Consider the following 18,507-nt stretch of genomic DNA (forward strand, 5'->3'; position numbering starts at 1 on the left):
ATTCTCCGCAATATTGAGAGTGGTAATGATGTTCAGTCCCAATGGGGCACTGTTAAATGGGGCTTTCCCCAAGGATCGATGCTGGGGCCACTGCTGTTTCTTATTTATATAAATGATATGCCTTCTAGTATTACAGGTGATTCAAAAATATTTCTGTTTGCTGATGACACCAGCTTGGTAGTGAAGGATTTTGTGTGTAATATTGAAACATTATCAAATAATGTAGTTAATGAAATAAGTTAGTGGCTTGTCAAAAATAATTTTATGCTAAATCACAGTAAGACTCAGTTTTTACAGTTTCTAACTCGCAATTCAACGAGAACTGATATTTTAATCAGACAGAATGGGCTTGTTATAAGCGAGACGGAACAGTTCAAGTTCCTAGGCGTACGGATAGATAGTAAGCTGTTGTGGAAAGCCCATGTTCAGGATCTTGTTCAGAAACTAAATGCCGCTTTATTTACCATTAGAACAGTATCTGAAATAAGTGACATTTCAACACGAAAAGTAGTCTACTTCGCATATTTTCATACGCTTATGTCATATGGCATTATTTTTTGGGGTAATTCTTCTGATTCACAAAGGGTATTTTTGGCTCAAAAACTGGCTGTTCGAGCTATGTGTGGTGTAAGTTCTAGAACCTCTTGTCGACCTCTATTCAATAGTCTGGGAATTCTGACATTGCCCTCACAGTATATATTTTCTTTAATGTCGTTTGCTGTTAGCAATATTAGCTTATTCCCAAGAGTTAGCAGCTTTCACTCAGTTAATACTAGGCAGAAATCAAATCTGCATGTGGAATGCACTTCCTTGACTCTTGTGCAGAAAGGAGTGCAGTATTCTGCTGCATCCATTTTCAATAAGCTACCACAAGAACTCAAAAATCTTAGCAGTAGCCCAAACGCTTTTAAGTCTAAACTGAGGAGTTTCCACATGGCTCACTCCTTCTATTCTGTCGAGGAGCTCCTGGAAGAGCTAAAAAATTAAGCAAATTCCAGTGTTACATTCTTGATTTTGTTAATTAAATTAATGACGTGTCGCCTGAATATGTTTCTTATATTTCATTTTATCTGTTTCTACAATCGTGTTATAATTTCATGTATTGACTCGTTCCATGACCATGGAGACTTCTTCTAAATGTGGTCCCACGGAACAATAAATAAATAAATAAATAAATAAATAGATCGATGGTCGGGTCCACAAACGCTGTCATCGAAGTGAACAGCTGCTCGTAACGTGCAGCGCGCCACCGACGCAGGCTGGGAGGAGCAGTGTTATACTATTGGAGACATGTGGTAGTAATAGAACACACGATGACAGCTTGAACTACGTGTATGTTCAAATTTGATGTATTCCCCGACGCCGATGTCGTGTTTCAGCAGTATAGTAGTGCGTGTTTCGGGGCCAGGACCGTGCGACAGTTGTTTAAGGAGCATTATAGTGAACTCGCATTAATGTCTCGGCGGCGAAATTTGCTTGATGTAAATCCCATGAAACCCATCTGGGTCGCTATCGGGTGTCATCCTCGCGTACGAAAATTAGCAGCCCGTTATTTGCGCGAATTACATGACCTGTGGATAGCATCTAATGCCACATACAAGGCTACAAGCAGAATGTCGGATCCATGATACGCAGAATCAATGATCTCGTTCCAAAGACGGACAAACAAGCTCTTCAACAAATGGTTATACTGTTTTAGCTGCCGGCCGTTTTGACAGAGCGGAACCGCGCTGCTTCTACGGTCGCAGGTTCGAATCCTGCCTCGGGCATGGTTGTGTGTGCTGTCATCAGGTTAGTTAGGTATAATTAGTTTTAGGTCTAGGTGACTGATGACATGTTAAGTCCCATAATGCTTAGAGCCATTTGGACCATTTTTTTGTTTCTTGTTTTAGCTCATCAGTGGACGCTGATCAGCCAGAACATTATGGACACCAGCCCCCTAGCGATATAAACCCATCCAGTACGTCTTCGCCAGCATACCGGTCGGCCGTAGGAAACATTGTATAGCAGGCGCTAAACTAAGCGCGCGTATGATAAGAGAAGACCAAGGGACTCCCCCAGGCTATGTGCCGATAACGCCCCCTGCGCAGCGTTTATACAGGGTGTTTCAAAAATGACCGGTATATTTGAAACGGCAATAAAAACTAAACGAGCAGCGATAGAAATACACCGTTTGTTGCAATATGCTTGGGACAACAGTACATTTTCAGGCGGACAAACTTTGGAAATTACAGTAGTTACAATGTTCAACAACAGATGGCGCTGCAAGTGATGTGAAAGATATAGAAGACAACGCAGTCTGTGGGTGCGCCATTCTGTACGTCGTCTTTCAGCTGTAAGCGTGTGCTGTTCACAATGTGCAAGTGTGCTGTAGACAACATGGTTTATTCCTTAGAACAGAGGATTTTTCTGGTGTTGGAATTCCACCGCCTAGAACACAGTGTTGTTGCAACAAGACGAAGTTTTCAACGGAGGTTTAATGTAACCAAAGGACCGAAAAGCGATACAATAAAGGATCTGTTTGAAAAATCTCAACGGACTGGGAACGTGACGGATGAACGTGCTGGAAAGGTAGGGCGACCGCTGTATGGCAACCACAGAGGGCAACGCGCAGCTAGTGCAGCAGGTGATCCAACAGCGGCCTCGGGTTTCCGTTCGCCGTGTTGCAGCTGCTTTCCAAATGACGCCAACGTCCACGTATCGTCTCATGCGCCAGAGTTTACACCTCTATCCATACAAAATTCAAACGTGGAAACCCCTCAGCGCCGCTACCATTGCTGCACGAGAGACATTCGCTAACGATATAGTGCACAGGACTGATGACGGCAATATGCATGTGGGCAGCATTTGGTTTACTGACGAAGCTTATTTTTACCTGGACGGCTTCGTCAATAAACAGAACTGGCGCATATGGGGAACCGAAAAGCCCCATGTTGCAGTCCCATCGTCCCTGCATCCTCAAAAAGTACTGGTCTGGGCCGCCATTTCTTCCAAAGGAATCATTGGCCCATTTTTCAGATCCGAAACGATTACTGCATCACGCTATCTGGACATTCTTCGTGAATTTGTGGCGGTACAAACTGCCTTAGACGACACTGCGAACACCTCGTGGTTTATGCAAGATGGTGCCCGGCCACATCGCACGGCCGACGTCTTTAATTTCCTGAATGAATATTTCGATGATCGTGTGATTGCTTTGGGCTATCCGAAACATACAGGAGGCGGCGTGGATTGGCCTCCCTATTCGCCAGACATGAACCCCTGTGACTTCTTTCTGTGGGGACACTTGAAAGACCAGGTGTACCGCCAGAATCCAGAAACAATTGAACAGCTGAAGCAGTACATCTCATCTGCATGTGAAGCCATTCCGCCAGACACGTTGTCAAAGGTTTCGGGTAATTTCATTCAGAGACTACGCCATATTATTGCTACGCATGGTGGATATGTGGAAAATATCGTACTATAGAGTTTCCCAGACCGCAGCGCCATATGTTGTTGAAAATTGTAACTACTGTAATTTCGAAAGTTTGTCTGCCTGAAAATGTACTTTTGCCCCAAGCATATTGCAACAAACGGTGTATTTCTATCGCTGCTCGTTTAGTTTTTATTGCCGTTTCAAATATACCGGTCATTTTTGAAACACCCTGTATATACTGCCGCCGCCGACCAGGCTGTCTCAATCTCACTGCCTCAGTACGTCGCTTCGGGACTCAGTTGGCATTGCACCTTAATACGTCGTACTGTGCTCTAGTCTTCCACAGTGATAGTCATCGCCTCGCACCTTAGCCAGCCGTGAGGGAATGTTAGTCATTGTACACTACTGGCCATTAAAATTGCTACACCACAAAGATGACTGGCTACAGACGCGAAATTTAACTGACAGGAAGAAGATGCTGTGATATGCAAATAATTAGCTTTTCAGAGCATTCACACAAGGTTGGCACCGGTGGAGACACCTACAACGTGCTGACATGAGGAAAGTTTCCAACCGATTTCTGATACACACACAGCAGATGACCGGCGTTGCCTGGTGAAACGTTGTTGTGAAGCCTCGTGTAAGGAGGACAAATGCGTACCATCACGTTTCCGACTTTGATAAAGGTCGGATTGTAGCCTATCGCGATTGCGGTTTATCGTATCGCGACATTGCTGCTCGCGTCGATCGAGATCCAATGACTGTTAACAGAATATGGAATCGGTGGGTTCAGGACGGTAATACGGACGCCGAGCTGGATCCCAACAGCCTCGTATCAGTAGCAGTCGAGATGACAGGCATCTTATTCGCATGGCTGTAACGGATCGTGCAGCCAGGTCTCGATCACTGAGTCAACAGATGGGGACGTTTGCAAGACAACAACCATCTGCACGAACAGTTCGACGACGTTTGCAGCAGCATGGACTATCAGCTCGGAGACCATTGCTGCGGTTACCCTGAAAGGGTACAGTACCGCCCGACATTGAAAATAGGTACAACGTACTTCATTATTTTTGTCAGAACAACACATTTTTTTTTGTAGAATAACTTAATTTCAATTAATACAGCGAAGCCGGATACCAGTGTGGGAAAGAATGACAATTTATTTATTTAATTGATCACATTTGCACTCCCACAAAGTAAATCCCTACATCCAGTTTGGTGAGATCTGTGAAATGAATGAATGTATGGTCGTCTGCTAACCGCAGAAAGTGAATGTGACTATATGATTCTCTTTGAGACGATCCTTTGGCCACCTTTGATGGGACCAAAGATATGAAATTTACCTGAGCTTTGAGCGCCTGAAATGTGGCTGACCAATACGGTAGCAAGGTGCTCCCCCACTTCGACAGAGGTGCGAGAGAATCTGAAGAACGGCCATGTTCCAGCACTCTGCCGCTGGATCTTGTGCTGTTAAGACCTGTCTTAGTTGTGCTCCGTAAAGACAAAAGAGTGGAGACATGGTATGCATGTGTAATATTTAAGAGTAGTTTGAAATAATAATTTCTCTATTCAGGAACTTTTGTGGGGAGAATTAAATGTCAGGCAGGTAATATTAATGGGATTGTAGTAACCTTCGGAAGCAACCAACGGTCACAATGAAACCACGTGTAGCAATAAGTTGAAATACTTCCGTGTGCTTAAGTTAAGCTGAATTACTAGCGTGTGTACAATAAGTTGAAATATTTAAGAAATAGCGTGTGTACCGTAAGTTGAAATATTTAAGAAATGGCGTGTGCAGGACTTGAAATTAGAGACGAGTACTTCCACGTGGTGAGTACTGTGTGAGTCTCAATCTGTGTATGAGACAAAGGATAAAGTGAAGTACTCGTCCATGGTATCAGTTGAGGACTCGCGTGTGTGATGAATATGTTCTTAATATTACTTTGCATGATATGATTCCGTGTGACGCTTGATTCAAACTATAAAACTCTGAGAGAGAAGCAAGGTGAGTCGGCCGTCTATCCAGCAACGCCACTTGGCTTGCATTGCACAGGAAGACGTGCATATATCTCCAGAGTTCATAGTAGGAAAGTAGAATTACAAAGTGGGGCAGTGTCGTGTGAAACTGGGATAAATATTAATTGAAGTGGGAAAGCTGAAAGTGATAATGTTGTGACTACTCCCTGTGTTGTATTTCATGTTGTAGTGTGGTGTATGTCATGTAATTTAAGTATGTGTGGTTTGCATGGGGGAGTAGCAAGGTAGTTTCAGAGGTAGTGGGTATGCAAGTTCCTTTTGTACCACTCGGTCTGGAGGAAAGTTTCGTGATGATGGTTGTGAGAGTCGAAGTATGAGATATAGCAAAAGATCCACCATCCTATCCAGAAAGTGCACTGTTGCGTTAAATAATTACGAGACCATAAGATAGAGATTCACCAATGTAAAGCCATGCCCACTGGGCGGAATTTCTCATGTTTTATTGTTATAGGTTATAGAATTTGTGTGTTTAGGTTACAGAATTTATCGGAATAAATAAGATAGTGAAAAGAAAAAGATTGGTGGCCTTTTCCTTCGAATTGCATGTTGTCATGATATCCAGAATTTATAATGTGTGCGCCACTCATATTCAGTGCGATGGCCACATGTTGATAAAAGCCGTTAAATGAAAAAAGAAAATGTGGTATTGCCAGTGCGTAGTGAACAGTCAGAGTTCTGTAAATTGCTGAAAGTCAGATGAGCGTTTCCGTTGCGCATTATTCATACAGAAGGATAATTTGTATCTTTATTGTGAGTACTAGAGTTTATGTTACTCGACAGATAAGAATGAATCCACTCGCTTGGCAGACCACTCATCTTGTCGGCCTGACTGCTTGATGCCACAGTATGAGCAAGGCATGTGGGTGCCTCTCAACCCTTGACGCAGCATCACAGACGGGAGCGCCTGCGATGGTGTACTCAACGACGAACTTGGGTGCACGAATGGCAAAACGTCATGTTTTCGGATGAATCCAGGTTTTGATGCTGTAACATCATGATGGTCACATCCGTGTTTGGCGACATCGTGGTGAACACATATTGGAAGCGTGTATTCTTCATCGCCATACTGGCGTATCACCCGGCGTGATGGTATGGGGTGCCATTGGTTACACGTGTCGTTCACCTCTTGTTCGCATTGACGGCACTTTGAACAGTGGACGTTACATTTCAGATGTGTTACGACCCATGGCTCTACCCTTCACTCGATCCCTGCGAAACCCTACATCTCAGCAGGATAATGCACGACCGCATGTTGCAGGTCCTGTACGGGCATTTCTGGATACAGAAAATGTTCGACTGCTGCCCTGACAAGCACATTCTCCAGATCTCTCACCAATTGAAAACGTCTGGTCAATGGTGACCGAGCAACTGGCTCGTCACAATACGCCAGTAACTACTGTTGATGAACTGTGGTATCGTGTTGAAGCTTCATGGGCAGCTGTACCTGTACACGCCATCCAAGCTGTGTTTGACTCAATGCCCAGGCGTATCAAGGCCGTTATTACGGCCAGAGGTGGTTGTTCTGCGTACTGATTTCTCGGGATCTATGCACCCAAATTGCGTGAAAATCACATGTCTTCTAGTATAATATATTTGTCCAACGAATAACCTTTTATAATCTGCATTTCTTCTTGGTGTAGCAATTTTAATGGCAAGTAGTGTATATAGTTGTCATATTGACAAGGACAAGATTCAAGAATTAGTACATGTTATTTGATTGCTGTTAACCACAGAACCTAAAATTGGACGTCATTGAAGTTAAGTTCTCAGTTGGTTCCTGTAATCAAGTATATTTTAACCACGTGTGCATTTTATGTTGTGGTGAGAGGTCACCCACCTATCATACCACTCTCTCCACATCCAGCCAGGAATCACAAAACGTTACAAGTTTGTTCAGCCACAGCAAGTGACGACGAGTCCGACCAACAAGTTTCGTTTACATTTCATGTGTTCTAGGTTGTTGCAGGGGAGATGTCGTTACAGGAATTGTATTCGTTCATTTGTTCTTTTTGTTGCATGTTTTACGGGTGGGGAGCTGCAGAACTTCACACATTGCTTTCCTGTTTGTCTTTTCAAGGTTTTTCTGTAGTTTGTTAGTGATAGAATGGCTAACACGCCCTCTCCACCCCCTGCTCTTGCGCCTCAGCCTCAGATTGCTCCTCCTCTGGAACTAAATCAGATTTTTCAGTTTCAGAAACTAGCAAATTGCCATATTGCTGTTCACTGTCCAGCAATTGCTAGTCGCACAAGCGGCGTCAGCTGCCCAACCGTCCAACCAACCGATCCAACAAGTGCCAGCAAACAACTTTCCACCGTTCCGGCACTTCGTTGACAAAGAAGACGAATGGCTCGAATATCTCACCCAGTTCCAGGCCCACTGTCAAGCAAATTGAATTCAACGTACTGTGAAATCTCATTATTTCCTGTACGTCGTGGAAACTCTTGTGTTCCGCTTAATTTTAAAAAATCTTTCCTTCGTTGTCTCGCGACGCACTCTCCTGTGATGGAATAGTAGGGGTGTTAAGTCATTATTACGAACAGCAGATTCAGGTCGCGGAAGAAAGATTTCAGTTCTTTCGCCTTAAGAAAAAGCCGGAACAGACGTACCGTCAGTGGCATATCGACTCGGTCTCATTAGGCAGTGTAAATTCTGGTGTCGTTGTGGCAACTTGCCGGCCTGAGTGACCGAGCGGTTCTAGGCACTACAGTCAGGAACCGCGTGACCGCTACGGTCGCAGGTTCGAATCCCGCCTCGGGCATGGATGTGTGTGATGTCCTTAGGTTAATTAGGTTTGACCATTTTTTTGTGGCACCTTTTATAGTGACATGATGATCCATAATGCGATCACATACAATGTCCCTGATAGCAGAGTTAGAGAACAGATTCTCAAGTGCTCAGATCCCTTGCTCCATCAAGTGTTGAAAGTATTAGAACAATTCGATTCCGGCGCCATAGACGCTGATAAATTCGATCAGGTCCCGATATGTCGGATCTAGTCGCCACTTGCAAGCGACCGCCCCACTCATCCGCCGTAACGAGCGCGCGCACACACACGCATACAGCCTAGTAAACATGCCCCAGGCCTGTAAATCTAGTGGAGTCATGCCCTTGCTGTTTGGCTCGCCATAAGAGGCAAGACTGCCCGTCGTGCAATACGATATTTTACTCATGTGGAAACAAAGGCCGTGTCCAGGCAGTTTGCCTGTAACGGCAGAAGAACCCCATTTCTGCCCGCTCTCGCAACAAAAGGTCTCATGCACATTCTGTGAATGCAGTGTTTTCAAAATTAACTACAGTTTCTCGCAGTGATTTAAGTAAGGTTGTGTCCTCATCTCGCCCAGGAGCAATGTGCCGCCATTCCAACAAACTATTTGTAACACTACATATTGCTGGCCGTGTGTTGACTTTTAAATGGACACAGGTGGTTCTGTAACTTTGCGTAATCGTGAGACGTACGAACAGTTAGGCTCACCACACCTGTCAAAATCTAGCCTGCACTTCAGCCTCAGCACCTCACCTTTCAGTTGGTGATACTCTCTCAGTGCAACACTGTAATTGTTACCGTTCACATAAGAGTGTCACTAACAGCTCACGGTCTCTCTTCTCGATATCCATAATCATCACTCACGTTATGGCTTCCCAACTGACAGTTCCATCATACCGTCATCCATACAGTGTATAGCACCATATTTGCGTCTGGTGGCCAAAATTGGGACAAATGTTTTTGCAGCGTAAGTTGGTTACAGCTTAACACAATACCATATTTTCCAAATTTAAAAAAAATGGTTCCAATGGTTCAAATGGCTCTGAGCACTATAGGTCTTAACATCTATGGTCATCAGTCCCCTATAACTTAGAACTACTTAAACCTAACTAACCTGAGGACATCACACAACACCCAGTCATCACGAGGCTGAGAAAATCCCTGACCCCACCGGGAATCGAACCTGGGAACCCGGGTGCGCCAAGTTTTCACTGCCATAGGATAATTATAGCTTACATTGGACCTCTGTAAGTAGCTGCGCTTTAACAATAACCAACTGACTGGATTAGCACCGTTAAAAAGTAAGGTCGTCATTTCACAGTAGCGCACTTTTCTAGATTTTATAATGCTACAGCTGTTCGTCGTGTCTTATTATTTTGACGTGGACATATGAACTGAAGTAGTGGAAGATTTGATTGGACACGTGTCAGAAGGCACATGACTAGGAAATTTAATAAACTGGCATGAGTACCTTGGGCATGATTCTTTCCTGCTGTGCTATTACCAGACTCCTATTTCATTCGTTCTTGCTAACATATTAGGAAAATACAGCTAACTAAATATGATTTTTTTTTAAAATCAGTCTTCATAGCAAATCATGTTTTATGGTGACCGGTCTCAGACTTGACCGGATACCTCGTATTGAGGAGAAACTAACTGCATTTTGGGGTGAGTATGGTCCCTATAAATGAATACATTGTGCCTTTCAGACCTCCGAGATCACTTAAGAAACGCCACGAAAACTTTCCCCACACCGTAACGCCCACTCCTTCGGCTATTTTTGTTTGCTTTCAGACGCTTCACGCCATACACGCGAACGGCCTTCTGTCAGAAGGAGCATAACACGTGATTAATATGAAAAGGTAATCTGTCGCCATTCGTGGAAGTTCAGTTATGGTATTATCGTACAAATTCCATCCTTCGTCGCCAATATACAGCAGTCAGCATGGATGCATGCGTCTGCTGCAGATACACACACGCACCAGCGCTGAACTATTTTTCAGGAGGCACTGTTGATAACTGTTCCATTGTACACCACAGTTTCCTCGACACCTGTTTGGATAGCGCCGTTTTGTCGTGCACGATATACTACAACCACGTCGGCACGTGAAATGCTTACAGACTTAGTCCTTTCGGTCGTGATTCCACTGTTGTTGTGCCGGCCTGAGTGGCCGAGCGGTTCTAGGCGCTTCACTCTGGAACCGCGTGAACGCTACGGGCGCAGGTTCGAATCCTGCTTCGGGCATGGATGTGTGTAATGACCTTAGGTTAGTTAGGTTTAAGTAGTTCTAAGTTCTAGGGGACTGATGACCTCGGCAGTTAAGTCCCATAGAGGTCAGAGCCATTTTTCCACTATTGTTGCGTTATAATACCCTTTTGGAAGTCAGAAAAGTCACTCCGTTTCCGCATTACTCGAACGAATGCACTTTTTTCCGCGTCCATGCCGCTTCCCCCACGACCCACGCTTTATATATCCTCCACTGGCAGTACTGTCGATTGCCGTCTGAGAGTGGTTACTGCATGTTGATGGTAAACATAAGCAGCGCCAGCCGGGGTGGCCGAGCGGTTCTAGGCGCTACAGTATGGAAACGCGCGACCGCTACGGTCGCAGGTTCGATTACTGCCTCGGTCATGGACGTGTGATGTCCTTAGTTAGGTTTAAGTAGTTCTTCTAGGGGACTGATGACCTCGGAAGTTAAGTCCCATAGTGCTCAGAGCCATTTGAACGATAAGCAGCGGTCATATTAATGCGACGTGGTCGCGTACAATTCCTTACGTCAGTCACAGGAATATATGTTAAATTTCGGTAATTCCCTACGGTATGAAGATGGTCTTTCACTAATGAAACCGGTTACCACAGATGAAATATCTTATTTGCGATCAAACCTCATTATTCTATTGGAATGCCAATTTAATGCCTACGATCTCAGACAGCATGACGATGCAAACTTTTCTTGAACCAAAAAGAGGGCATCTTGTAATGTACGTCAACGACTTTTCCCTCCATCGCAGAAAACTCTGTCTGGGGGCTCCATGGGGTAAGATTAATGTCATGAACAACTTAATTTGAATGCAAGTGTAGAACCGATAAGCAAAAAGACTACGAAAGTGTGCTATGGAACCGATCTGTTGTCGAACAATACTTGGTTCCTTCCCCTACATTTTACAAATAGACCAGGGCAGTACTCACACACTCACGCGATCTTTCCGGCGATGATAGGTCGATCTGGCGAGTAACGTGATACGAAGTTACGATGGCTGCTAATGGAAGCGAAATTAATGAATAAATGTACGCAAAGGTAAAACGAACCTTCCTGATGAGATATAGATGGCAAGAAGGATGTTAAAGACTGTGACAGAAGAGGGAGTCTCGCAGACGGGTGCCGTCGAGGTTGGACAGTAACGAGGCGTTGGTAGGCCATTACTGTGCTGGTGTCCGGAATCTGGAACAGCCTCATTAAATTTCATATCCATTGCACTGCGCCGGGCTCTCTGTCCACGTAATACCAGGGCTCGCAGTAAACTGGCGGACAGACAGCGCAACAAGTACAAGGCACACGGGGAATTTTTTGCAGAAAAGCCGTATAAAACTAGCCATCACAGAAAGAATGGCAGCGAAATGATACCATTAGCAGCGAACGGTGTCATTAGTAGCTTAACAGCACTTGGCGATGTTACTCGCTCCTTCCTGCGATACTGACTTGGTAAAACGTATAGCTTCCGGATGTTCCAACCTAGAAGATTGGGCTACCTATAGTATCGGTGGTTTCAAGGAGTCAAACTGACTGTTGCGCATTGTGATGGGTCATCCTCCTCTAACATCACCTTTCTTTAATTGAAATAGCCGATCTAGCGGTTCTGGCGTTGCCGTCCGGAACCGCGGGACTGCTACGGTCGCAGGTTCGAATCCTGCATCGGGCATGGGTATGTGTGATGTCCTTAGGTTAGTTAGGTTTAAGTAGTTCTAAGTTCTAGGGGACTTATGACCTAAGATGTTGAGTCCCATAGTGCTCAGAGCCATTTTGAAATAGCCGATACCAGGAATATTTTCGAATCTTGCATAGATGAACATTATCTCAGCTGTTTAACTAAATGAATTTCATTTGATTTTGTATAGTATGTGTTATATTTCGGCTAAAATGTATAAAAATAAATTAATTTTTTTATATCGATATGTATTAACTTTGTATGTAGACTTAAAGCTACTCTTCCATTAGAAATATTTGAAATTACGAAATATCTGGCATACTTAAAATACCTATTATTAATTACGCAATGTGACTCAAACTATTAAATTTATTTCTGGATTCATTTATAAAATAGGAATGTAACTTAGTGAAGATTCTTATTTTGTCAAGGATGCTTTTAAACTCTTTTTTTGTAAACTCTTTGGAATATGGTTAGTACTGCAGAATATGGTAGTATTGGGCATGGCTCTGATGGAATCGGATGTGTTTTTGTGTTTGGCAATAACAATGTAAATTTTTGACATCTTGGTTTGTCGGGTGTTCTGCCGGATATCAGCGTCTCAGGTCGCACCTGATGAAGATCACGAGCTATGTGACCGAAATATCGTGCAAGTACGACGCTGATATCCGGCAGAACACCCGACAACCCAAGATGTCATCAGATCGCCGGGAAAGCCTGAAGAGTTACATGTAAATTTTTGTTTTGTGGAAGTGGAGATTGTAAAGACAGTGTGACACAAAAGAATGGGATAAAATAAAAAAGATCATAGAAACAGAAATAACGCAGCAACATTACTTAATATTTATCGTATCATCTGGAACCCACAAAGTAAAAAAAAAAAAAAAAAATTAGCCTCAAGGATCTACGCCTTAACGTGACGAGCTACATGCAACAACGAGAAAAGGAAGGTAAGTAAAAAAGTTATATGTACATCTTACGCCTCTGGAATCTTTTGCAAAGAATTAATCTTTATGAAGAGAATGAAACACTATTGATGATGTGTGGGATGGTAAAATTACAGCATGAAAAGTGCGCATGCATGCTGTTAAAAGAGGATCATCTAAGAGACACGAACATGAAATTAAGCGACAGATCCATAAAGAGGAAGTCCGACCCAGATACTTGGGAGTCTTCTTGGACGATTAACAAAGTTATGGTGAACGTATTGAAGAAAAGCGCGAGGGATCCAGAAACACGATGAACGAAATCATTAGTCTCTCCAGTTACAATTAAAAGCTGCCAACTCAAACAATAAAACGTATCATTATGCAGTCATATGATACTGCACGAGTGAATGGGTCCGTAGACTTGTATTAGTAGCACGAGAACGGACAGTTTACATGGTGTAATGTGGAATGCCTCTTTGGCTAACAGGAGCGTTTGGCCCTGTGTCAGGTGCGGCGTTGCGGGTAATAGTTGGAATGTGTCCACCCGATCTCCAGATACGGAAAATGTGGCAAAGTAGTGTCTGAGAAAAAGAAGAATATCATAAAGCGCTGAAAGTTATAGGAATACTAGCCACAAGCAAGCATCAAATTCAAAATAACATCTTCCACCTATGTCAGGAACGATGGGATTACGCCAAATCAGCTAAGTGCACCAATGATTTTTTTCAAAAATGGAAGAGAGACTGGGACTGAAGCATCTGAATTCGTCAAAAGGCCGGAAGCACCTTTTGACTGGTCGTGGATCAGGCCGCCTGCAGACATCGGAAATGGTAGGAAACATACCTCCGAGTGTCTCTGTGGTGAAGAAAGGTGCACCAGAATATACTATGTGGGGGTGAAGACACAGAGGAATTACAGACGACATTGGTTGTGAGCGCTCATTGATTTAAATCAACGGGGAAAGCTGAAAATTTCTACCGGATTCGAATCCGCGCCTCTTACTTACGGGGAATACGCTCTGACCACTTTTTTCTATTTTTCTTTTTTCTTTTTCTTTTTTTTTCAAATTTCGCGGACAAGTGATATACCGACCTCTCCCCCCCCCCCCTCTCTCTCTCTCTCTCTCTCCCTGTGTATGTGTGTGTTTATGTGCGTGTGCAGCGGATCCCACTACCACCATCAGAAGCTTCCAAGTCGTCTTCGCGCAAATTAATGTAGAGGGCACTCCCTCTAAATCGTTTTCTCAGTTGGTCAATTGTATGTCATCAGTCATCTTCAAGTGTGGCTTCTAGTATTCGTCACCCGCCAATGGGCAGCAGGATCGTCGAATAATGCGCCTAGATAATTCGCTAGTCGTGCCCGGTACAATGCATGGTTCCAGAATGCCTCGTGAGTGGTCGTGAGATGAAACCACAAGTCGAAAGCGCTTTCGGGGGGTACTTGTAAAACGTAACACAGCACCGTGCCCTTCAGCCAGTTGATGGCGTTCGTTCTTGCGGTGGGAAAGTAAACAGTATCTGGGCGTAGGAACTAGTTCGGTATGATAAGTCTCCGGCTGGTGCCGCAACAGGAGCGCCATCATACGTTGTCTAAGGTCCCAGCAGTTTTCCGTCGCAACACTCGTCAAGTGGTGCGCGTCGGAATCGGCGACTCTGCAGTCCAGAGGCAAAGGATCGTCCGTAAGATGGATGGAAAGGCGGCGCTGGGGTGCTGCTAGTTTGCTGTTCACCACAACGTACAAAAAGGAACGAGCGTAAGTGGGTAGGTATGGGATATGGCTGATCCTTCAGATAGTCAGATACTCCTGTTCGACTTTGTTGCGGGGTTCTCGTGTTTGATTAAGGCAGTAATGGTTTCTCGTGCTCGGCGCTCTCGTCGCCGGCAGATGCTGCGTCATGCCTCTCAGTTCGACCAGAAAATGTTGGATGTGGGTAAAGACGGTGCTACGTGGTCCACAGCGACCGGTCGTCGCATATCTGGGAGCGCAACGACCTGAAGCAGCATCCCCGTCAAGCTGGTGCTGCCCCGGTCCGTGCGAGCCGCATCGTCCATAGGTATTAGCTCCCGCGTGCGATTGTGAACATCAGTCAACTCCAGACCTCTCGCTAAAGTGATGTAGCGGACCTTGAATATTTGACCTGCACTCACAAAATGTCCGTGCGCCACCTGGAAACTACAGACCATGGTGTCTGTTAAGGTAAGAGTGTGTGTAAAATAATTAAGTTTTGAAGCTAGGTAAATGTTGACGTAGCGCGTCCGGGGAATCACAACCATTTGGCGGAACATTGTGTCGTGGAAAAGGTCACGTGTCCGTTGTAATAGCTGGAGTAACGTAGCCGTCGCAGTTCGGCGATCTGTATTGGCGAACTGCACTCCAAATGCGTTCAGTGTCGTTGATGCATACTATAATAATAATAATAATAATAATAATGTGGAAACTATGGAGTGGACTGTGGAATGTAACTGACAAAAATTGAAGTTATCATAACAGTAGACATAGATTTGATAGTAGTTGTACTTTTTATCCATTGTAGAAATGGATCTTCTTTTTCTTCTTCTTCTTATTATTATTATTAATAGTAGAAATAGTTATGACAATGGGAGGTACTATTTTTTGGCATAAAATTAAGTATTAATGTATATTTCATAATTAAGATAGCGATTAATGTGGCCTGGGTTTAAATTATAAGTTACGGTACACAGCTGCATGGAATAAATAAATAAACAACTGTATAACTAAAGTAAATAAATGTTCAGCCGAAGCTGTTGTTTCAGTTTTCTACACATTATTTCGAAGAGCGAGTTTTGCTACAGAGCATGAACAGATAGTGAAATGCAAATTCCCTCAGGGTTTTCCAACTTTGAAGGGTGTGATGGTCAGCGAGATTTTAGTAAGTTGAGTGATCGATTCCCTAATTTTATTTAAGCTGAATCGTCCATTCCGGTGCATTACATTTTCAGACGTCTTTATTTATGTTCTCCCAAAACTGGGCACTTGCGCCACGATACCTGGCTCAGTGTATTTCATTTCACGACTATATTCGAGGCAGTGCTCGGCGACAGAAGGTCTGCGAGGTTGCTTTAGTAGGCTGTGCCGCTGATAGTCACTGAATCACAATCTGGTGTCACAGCCAGACTTAACGAATTTTTACCCCATGTCGTGACAAATAAATTCTAAATGACAGCGTCTAGTACGCTCAAGTCAAACGACAATATGTAACGCAACGATTCGTGAGCCTTGTAACTAGAGCGGAAATAAAAATTACCCAAAGATAAGTTGAATCAATGATTGTAAAAAGGAAGAAAGTCCATTTTTTTCGAAAATAAACTGAGATTTACATTTAATTTTGGAGCTGTCCACTCATCGATGAGTGGAAACGGCAAGAAAGAAACCAGTAATTACACGGAAAGTACAGCCGTTTAATGTTTGTAAGTAGTGGAATAGAGATGAAATGTCAAGACATTCTTCTGTTTTCCACTCACTTGTGTAAGCAGCATCACCAGATGTCAGGCAAAGAATTTTACAACAATGCTGCTAAATGTCACTTATTGTTTCAGTTTTACTGTCGCACATTATTGTCAGTATTTATATGTAAGTTGCTGTTTGTAGACTCGTAGCATAAAGAACTGAAAAAGTGCACGGGAGAAGAAAAGGTGTAAGAAATGTAGATGACTATGTCAAAGAAAGAAGCAAGAGAGCTAAATCACTAGGACAGATATACATAACCTCTATAGGATTAGATGTGCCAGCAAAACGGTCTCTTCCACCATGCATGTAAGTTTTATATAAATGTTTTCTTGTGATATTTGTCTTCATTTTACTGCTAAATATTTAAGTGAAGTATATTGCATCTTGCTCCAACATTCTGTTTTATTGCTGCTGCCGGCCGGTGTGGTCGGGCGGATCTAGGTGCTACAGTCTGGAACCGCGCGACCGCTACGGTCGCAGGTCCGAATCCTGCCTCGGTCATGGATGTGTGTGCTGTCCTTAGATTAGTTAGGTTTAAGTAGTTCTACGTTCTAGGGGACTGATGACCTCAGAAGTTCCATACTGCTCAGAGCCATTTGAACCATTTTTTGTTGCAGTTGATTCAAAATGTGTTTTGAGAATTTTAAAGATGAGACGGAAATGGAAGTAACTAGGAGATCGTACGATCGTAAAACTACGAGGGAGAAAGATATGTATTTAATGGGGCGGATAGAACATTCACCTGTACAAAAGAGAAGAAGCAGAAAAGAAAATTCTACATTTGTGAAGAAAGGTACATACAGATTCTTTGTTATGGAACAGACCGGAAGTATACTGGTATGTCGCAAAACATCTTGCAGTTTGCATGCTGTGAGTGATAAGGCTGTTATACGCCTAACATCGTTCCTTGTTAATGGCCACTCCCGAGATGACCGTAGAGGAAAGCATATTAACAGGGGAAATACAGTTGGATCTGATGTCATTGCTAAGATCGATGCTCATATTTGATCTTTCCCAACCCACCAGTCACACCACAGTAGCAAAAGTATTGTATATTTGGATTCCAACTTAAATGTAAAAAAGATGCACGACTTGTTTTGTGATAAAAATCCAGAATTGACAGTGAGTATTACCTCAAACACTTCAAAGAAAATTTTCATAATAGATTCGGTCACCCACAAGTAGATGTACGTTCTGCCTGTGAGTATCTTCTAGCCTAAATTAAATCTCCGTTCCCGAATGAAGTTGCAAAACCAGTGGCTGCCTCAGAATTGATGGTTCACAAGCGACGAACATCTAAGATTTATAAAAAAAACAACAAGAGGTGGTAAAATTGTGTGCTGAAAGAAGTGATGTAGTCGGCCAGGTGTTAGTTTATAAGCAAAATGTCCCCATTCCTAGTCTTCCCGAGCAGGAAATGTTCTACTTAAAAAAACAGTGACTTTTTGTATTTTGAATCCATAACCTGAAAGGCAATACAACACAGTTTTACTGCTACCATGAACGACAAGGCAGTCGAGGTCCAAATGAAGTGTGCACATTTCTCAGTGACTACATTAGTGGACTGCCTGATTCAATGTGTTCAGTGATTCTTGTGGCGGGCAAAATAAAAACGACACCGTAGTACAGTACCTGATGTATATCGCAATGACTGGGAAATTTCAAATAATTCAGCATTAGTTTCCTGTTCGAGGTCACTCCTTCCTCCCATGTGATAGGGATTTTGCCGTAGTGAAGAGAGTCAAACGACAACAAGATAGAATCTACTCCGCTAAACAGTACGTTGAAATGATAATTAATTCAAGAAAAACACTGAATTCGTTTCAGGTCAAGAGTACTGAACGTAAAGATATTATTGACTTTAAGGAATGCTGGCCATACCACTTTAAAAAATGTTCATTTGACATAAATTGTCAAGCAAAGGAAAGATTTTCGCGTGCTAAATTTCGTCATTTGACGTAT

The sequence above is a fragment of the Schistocerca cancellata genome, chromosome 9 (assembly GCF_023864275.1).
Source record: "Schistocerca cancellata isolate TAMUIC-IGC-003103 chromosome 9, iqSchCanc2.1, whole genome shotgun sequence".
Classification (NCBI taxonomy): domain Eukaryota; kingdom Metazoa; phylum Arthropoda; class Insecta; order Orthoptera; family Acrididae; genus Schistocerca; species Schistocerca cancellata.